Here is a 7,456-nt window from a genome sequence, read left to right on the forward strand (position 1 = left end):
TTGTTTTAAACGGTGTCCTTCTCACAAGATAATTGCAGGTTTTGAAGTTATGGGAGCCTGGCAGCACCGTACTGTGCTTATCGTGCACATCATGTTTTTGGCTGTCTGAAACTCTGGTGATTTATGAGCCTTTCGTGGCGAGGTCTCCTGGGAAGTGAACGACCGTTGGCCTATGAAGCTCCGCATAGCCCTGCTTAGCAGTAGTGACTGATGATGTCGCACATGCAGCAGGGGGAGATGGTGAAGCGTAGAATTTTCTTTGGAATGTGCTATTGTTAGAGCTTCGTATTATAAGTGCTGTTTGCCCTGAGGATGTAAAAGGGAAAGTACTTTAAGGAATCTGACGTTTGGCAAGACGTGTCTTAGAAGGAAGGAAGCAAAATATGTGTGCAGCTATATTAAGGCAGGAATAAACAATGCTTAGAACATGGGAACCCTATGATACGAATCGGATCCAAGAGACATGTTTTGTTTAAGTGCCAAATGCTGTGGTCTCTGCTTGGCAAAAGAGACATTTTCAGCAGATTGTGATGCTGGCATGCCGCTCTGTCTCGGTTAGTGAGGCGACAGGTAGCGGCCAACAAATAAGGTGACATTTTTAGGTCATGACAGTATGGTGAGGTATACACTTGTGCAGAAAGTAACAGCCATAATGTTGGGTAGTTTGGAACTTTAATATACCTATTTAAAACTGACGGAGCATTTTGCATGTGCAGGATGGTGAGTGCCTTGGTGCAATGTGAATCTGTAGAATGGGGGCACTGCGAGGATGCAAATGAGTTCGTGTTTTTAGACGATATACATGCATCTTAAACAGCGCTGTTCTGTTATGTAAATGGGTAAGTGAAACGGTGACAATATAGTGTGGTAATATGTTGTATTGAAGGGTATTTGGCATAATTCTTTTGAGGAATTGCAGGTTTCGAGTGCCAAGCACCATGGCACATGGACACTAATGTGCATACATCTTTGCTGTTAGTGTTAGATGGGTGGTTATGTGTATGAGTGTGATAGCTTTAATCATTTTGAGGATTTCCAGCTATATAGCACATGTCAGTAAAGCCTGTGTAAACGGCTATGGACTCATAGGTTCGCTTAAGAGCCTGCAAATGGCTATGGACGTTTTAGTTCATAAAAGTGTTAGTTTTGGGGATGGGAGCCGGTGTTGTCACAGCTAATGTCCTATGTGTCTTTCATGTGGAACTGTAACAAGAAAGATGGAATAAACTTACCTGAAGAAATCTTAAAGAGCCTGGAACCTGCGCTTTTTAACAATCAAGTAAGTTTATTTTCAAGTTCTTAGTTACATATCCACATGAAGACATAAAGGACATAAGCTGTGACAACACCGGCTCCCATCACCCAGGGCCAGCCAGCTGTAACCGCCTCTACACAGAACACTCACTCAGAATATTCCATCATCCACACATAAACATTCCTCATGACATCACAAGTTACCTCACCTCAGACAGGCACAATACAACACACCTCCGTCCTTTACTAAACCATACATGCACAGAACAAGTCACATACCAGAACACCACAACTACCACCTTCCAAAATATACGCACCCGTAACACTCAACTGGCAGACAAACACTTCCACGGCCAAAACCCAACCATCAAAGCATCACACCCTGACAAACTACATTCCATGTACCAATAACAAGACCATCCCTCTTTACAAAGCAAGATGAACATCCTTTTAACTGACAGCATCTGTTGTTGGCCTAGCGGTTGCAAAGATGTTTCACTGTGAGGAAGCTGCAAGGTCTGGGAACAGTCTAGAGTGCCAAGATGTGTGGGGTCATGGGAAAGGATGTTAGTGTATCTAATATTGTTGCCACAAGGTGCTGATTTCACTTTTACTAATTGCCCTATTAGGTCTTCTGCAGGGGGATGGATTTGGAAATGTAATGTGTAATGTACTAACCAATAGATTAGGGTAATGTATGTCGATCTTTAGGTTTGTAAATAGCAATAGCCAGTAGGAGAATACTTTTGTGGTTTTTGTCTATACAAACTGTGGCCCGATGTGGGCGGTTCGAGAGTCCTCAGCCTTTAGGTCACTTGAGACCGATTGATCTGCCAGCCGATAACTGCATGCACCTCGTTATTGTTTCCTGGATTTATTGGAGTCAAACAGCGTCATCCATACTGAAGTGATAAGCTGTACTGTCAGACTATTGCTGTTCTCCTGCAAACAGTTTCAATGTTGCAACAATTCTCACATGGGAAAATATTTTTTGATCAATGGATATGGAATTAGATCCTCAGCATACAGCCTACAAACATCTGCAATGATTGACACATACTACTGTTGTTGGGCCATAGCCTGATGTTTGCGATTGGTTTTCTTCAGTTCGGCATACTTACAAGGTGTCAACATACTCCAAAGCAGCCCCAAGATGTCCTGTTGCGGATCACAACTGCATGAACAAGGAATGGCAAAACCAACAGTTTTGTCTCATATATATTTTTCGATGGGCATTTGGCAGACAGTGCCGTTTTATGCCCAATTACTCACACAATCTGACAGATGTTACCATTTTAATGCCCAAATGTACCATCATTTACCAGGCATTGGAAAGCAAACTCGCTTTAAGAGAGCAAGCACTGTGCAGCACCTCCAAATTCCAAATGGTTTAACTGGGAAAACAATGTTTGTTTATTTGTTTATTTTATTTATATAGCACGCCTGACCTAGGGGTATCTGGGCGCTTGGGGGTAATGGTTACAGGATACAGTTTGTTCGGTTTATACAATATATACAGTTGGAATACAAATAATACATTTGAATAGCAATGGCAGGTCAAGGATAAAGATATATACAGTTAGAGGGGTAGGGTACAAGGTGATGTCAAGTGTCAGGTAAGTAGGGTTAGTCTTTGTTCAGTAACCATGTGATGACGTGACTTCTGAATGATTGAAAGGTTGGGATAGATTTGATGTCCTCCTGTGGAAGTGTATTCCATAACTGGGAGGCTAGAACCGGGAAACTGCTTGCGCCAGCTCTTTTTAGGGTATACCTGGGCACCACCAGGCAAGATGTGTTGGTGGATCTGGTGATTCTGGCTGACGATTTCAGGGTAAATTTGTCCGTGAGATAAGGTGGGGCTTGGTGGTTCAAAGCTTTGTAGTTGAGGCAGATGGTTTTTTAATCAATTTTTTCTTGTATGGAGAGCCATTTGCACAATTTTCTGGTTGCAGAGATGTGCTCTCTCCTAGGTAGTTACAATGACCCTACATTTCAGTTATAGCCCATGGGTGCTGGCATCATATGACAAGTGCAGCCTCAAAAGCACAAAGAATGTATTTATCTCAGAGGTATAGGCAGCAAGTGTAAGGAATAGCCAGCGAGGTGCAATATTTCTCAAGCAGATACAAACACAAATGTTTTCTTTATTTACAGCATGACTCACTGTAGCATAAGTGCCCGATTTCAAGAAAACGTAAAATAATATTTCTCTGCCATCAGGAGCAGATTTGTGTAGAAAACAGAAAAGCATTTCAGAAATGTTTTTGTTTAATTTCAGTGCTTCCAGACTCAAGGCACTGTATTTTCATTCCCGTCACATGGATCTCTCACTTCAGTGAACAAAGTATCAGCCGCAAAGAAACTATGGCAAGTGCTTCCTACGTCACGTTGTGATGTGGACTCTCTGGCTAGAAAGAGCTTAGAGCAAGAAGGTAAATAAAGCAACACGCTCAGGTGTCAGCCCTCGTCACACTCTTGCCATTAGTTTTGCATTAAAGCACCACAACTCGGAGTCGTGGCATTGGTAATAAAAATAAGGTTTATGATGGAAATAAGACACAAAGGCGCTACTTTCCCTCCATTTCTATTGGATTGGATGCCGACATATATTTCAGCTATAGCAAATCGTATTTGTGCACAAACCTTCATCCCTCAAGTCTTTGCTCTCAGAATGTGTTTGTCTTATTGTAGTCTCCCCCTTTCTTATTACTTTTTTAGCCAACCACACTAATGCCCGATCTTCTGCTTCATCCCGTTCTACCTTTACCATTCCTAAGTCTCAGACCAAGGTCTGGCAACACCCATGCAGGGTAACAATAGGCATTAAAGTCAGACAAGGTTAAGCACCATTAAGACCACTAAAGTGGTGGTGGGTGCAGCACACATGTCTTGTAACGTAACAAGGAGAACATGATTTGCATTCCTTTTCGTCAGATGCCACCCTCCTGTGACGCACAATTAACACCATCTTCCTAGGGGCACGTTATCTTAAACTTTGTGGGAGTGCATTCTTGTTGGAGGGGGAAAAGAGCATTTTGGTATAGTTATGTCAATTTCCTTTTGAGTAGGATGAAAGAGCAGCCAGCGTCAGTCATATTCTGTAGCCAGTTCGCATGCCTGCCAGCTTTACTCCATAAAAGCAGGCAAACACTCCCTCAAAAAAGGGGAGTAGTAACACTACCAAAGAAAATAAGAAAAAAGACATGAGAGCCTCCCCCCTCCTGCTTGCACTCACACTGCTATAGACACATTTGGATCACTGCTAACAGCAGATCAGTGCCACGGGAAGGAGATCGAATGTAAATACTGTCTCGTCAGAAGAGGAACATTAAGATCAAAATGCATCTTTTAATTTGCATGAACTGCTAGCGCATAGAAGCTTGGATTACAAAAAGCATTCACTTAATACATTAACTAACTAGGAATAAAATAGCTTTTCCACACACATAAAAAGCATTTTACGTCCAATTTGAAAACAAGCATTTGCCAGGCAGTGCCATAATAGTTCTAGCTGGAAATGGTTTGTGTATCTGGGCATATCATAGCAGTGCCTGAAACTGTTGGCTTTGCCAATGCTGACTTTTAACATGACTCTAGATGCAAGCACACACATGGCGCTTTAAAATCAAGTGTTTGAAGGCACATGTGCTTAAGACATGTTCATTAGCCTAGTAAGTGCATCTACAGTTGCAAATAAGTCACTCAGAAGACTGGTTTGAAACAACATTGGCAGAATCGTCATCAAAAAAAAGTTTAAGGTTACAGCTTGATCGAGCTAATTTACAGATAATGGAGGATAGGTTTTGGACAGGTAATAATGGGTGGGAATGGCCACGGGGACTATGTACACGGGATGTCCATAAAGGGTTAAGTAACCTAACAACATCCACATGCTGTGTCCCTTCCCACATGCAATTTATCTCTTATCGTCACTTGCCTTGTCATCGGGTTCAGTTTATAGAAAAAACGCTTTCAGCGCCAAATAATAGTGAAAAGTAGAACATAGGAAACACATTTCTCCAACTTCAAAATCTCGTCTGGCACCCTACCTTTCTTGTATGTCTTCCCTTTTCATTTAAGAGCTAGCATGTGCCTTTTCTTCTTAGTGCTTGTTGAAACGCACTTTTATTTTTTGCTGTAATCTATTTACAATACATTAATCCCTTGGGCGAAGAAAGCAAAAAGTGAGCGAGGCTCTCATATTGGAGTACAGTACTGTCTAGTTCCCATCCGAGAAACGGACCTTAGTAACGCTTCGTCCCTTCTTTATCACGTGGTTTGACCGTTCGGGCGTGTCAGAGAAGTCACGTGTCCCAGGCTGAGCACTTGCACTTCATCTTATAGAGCCTTTCCAAGGTAGACGAGCGGGAAGCCCGGCGGGAAGGCTTGCGCAGCTTCTTGGTTTAGATGGGAGCTGAAGACAGCGTTTTGGCCAAGAGCTGATGAACACCAACATTGCTCTGTTACCAAGCATATTTGCTTGACAGCAAGTCTTAAAGCTACCGCATACGTTGTTGTTATTTTAGTGGAGCGGGCGATTTGTTCTGTCCGGAGGATGTAGTATTTTGGTGATTCGTTATGTGAATTGGGGTTGATCACGGGCATTCCTCTCTTCCCAGGCGAAGCGGGAAGTGATTTTTGATTAGTTTTCTTGCGGAGTTTTTCTTTTTTTTTTTTTCCTGCCCGCTGGAGACGGGTGTTTTGGGTGTTTGGTATGTGCAACAGAGAGGACAGATGTGTTTTGTGCAGGGGGACATAGTGCAGTGGGGTATCCCACAAGGGGTGGGGGCGGAGTTTGGAGGATAGGGGCAGGGTTTTGTGGTGGCAGAGTTCAGAGGGGTGTAGCTGGCAGTAGAACTCCACTCAAAGGAAATGTTTAAAATGGTGCAATTTCTTTCATGCTACTTATTTCAAATAACTACGCCCAGCAATCTATAGTGCAATATTCCCTGGAAACTAAATATCTAAATATGAGTCCTGTGCTTGGATGACAACTTTGTGTGGTCTTGTCAGGTTAGAATTGGTGGCATCTGCTGCTTACCTGGGGACATTCTGACAGGTTCTAGTAGCGCGCTCACACTCGCTGTTGATGTCAAACTAATCAGTGCCTCGCGCCTCTCTTCCCCAGTACTTTAAAATAGGCCTTAGCATGGTGTAAGATAGCCATTGTGTATCAGCCAGTATAACATAACATTATGCTCTGTTCTGTCTCAGGTCAATTATCTGAGAGCTTAACTCTGTACAGCCACACCTAAGAATGACAAATTCCAAACATAAGATAGCTCAGCGGATTGAGCGCTCGCTACTGCGATCTGAGTGATTCGCAGGTTCGAATCCCGGCAACGCCAACTCAGCCTTTCATTCTTCCAAGGTCGATAAATGAGTACCAATTTCGGTTGGGTGATATTGTATGTAAATATGTGCTCTGTAAAGCGCTTTGGATTAAGGCGCTATATAAATAACACATCATTATTATCATTTACCAGGGGTTAGCCTTATCTCAGGGATTTCCAGAAAACACTGAATGGGTGCTGATGGGTTACTCCAGAGTTCAGGATTCTGTCTGTCTTTATTACTATGTTACTTTGCATGCCTCGCTCTCAAGAGGTGATTCTGAAAACATAACAATGGCGATGAGGAATAACTAATGAACGCCTGACGTGCTTACACCAGCTGCAAAGCTCAGAAGCCACCACCCGCGGAAGGTTGCATCACCCGAAAGGCACACGTGACTTTCTTTTTGCATGCAAAGCTCGGAGGGCAGCACCCGGCAAAGGCCGCAACACCCGAAAGGCACACAAGACATTGACACGCCATCTCACTGAACTTTTCGTTTCGCATGCCGCACATCCCACATGGTGAGGAAATCATTCAAGAGCAAGAGTGCTGCCGCGGAGGACACTGCATTACGTGGCTCCAGTCCATGCTACGCGCTGCCTCGCAGCAGGCCCTCCACCACTGACACTGCCACGGAGCAAACTGACACTAACGGTGCTTCAGCCACAGATACATGCCATTTCAAGGCAAGCTTCATATTTACCCCTAAATGACTTTTCAAAATACGATAACATTCATCGCTACGCTTGCATCACAATCTGGGAAGGGCCACAACAACGGACAGCATTCACAGCCTGTCCCTGATTAATTCAAGCCAACCACACGTGCAACCTCCATGTCGGAAGGCAACTCAGACAGTGGG

The 7,456-nt window shown here is 43.4% G+C and overlaps 1 protein-coding gene across 2 annotated transcripts in view; it reads right to left on the reverse strand.

The window, feature by feature from the left end:
- Window positions 1-5,499, reverse strand: part of CNTLN (centlein) — a 2,346,865-nt gene extending 2,341,366 nt beyond the window's left edge. For both annotated transcript variants that reach the window (XM_069625978.1, XM_069625977.1), the window contains exon 1: window positions 5,307-5,499. The gene's annotated coding sequence lies outside the window, so the exon portion shown is untranslated. The remainder of the gene's footprint in view (window positions 1-5,306) is intronic.
- Window positions 5,500-7,456: the final 1,957 nt, after the last annotated feature.

The sequence above is a fragment of the Ambystoma mexicanum genome, chromosome 6p (assembly GCF_040938575.1).
Source record: "Ambystoma mexicanum isolate Mex_15411 chromosome 6p, UKY_AmexF1_1, whole genome shotgun sequence".
NCBI lineage: Eukaryota > Metazoa > Chordata > Amphibia > Caudata > Ambystomatidae > Ambystoma > Ambystoma mexicanum.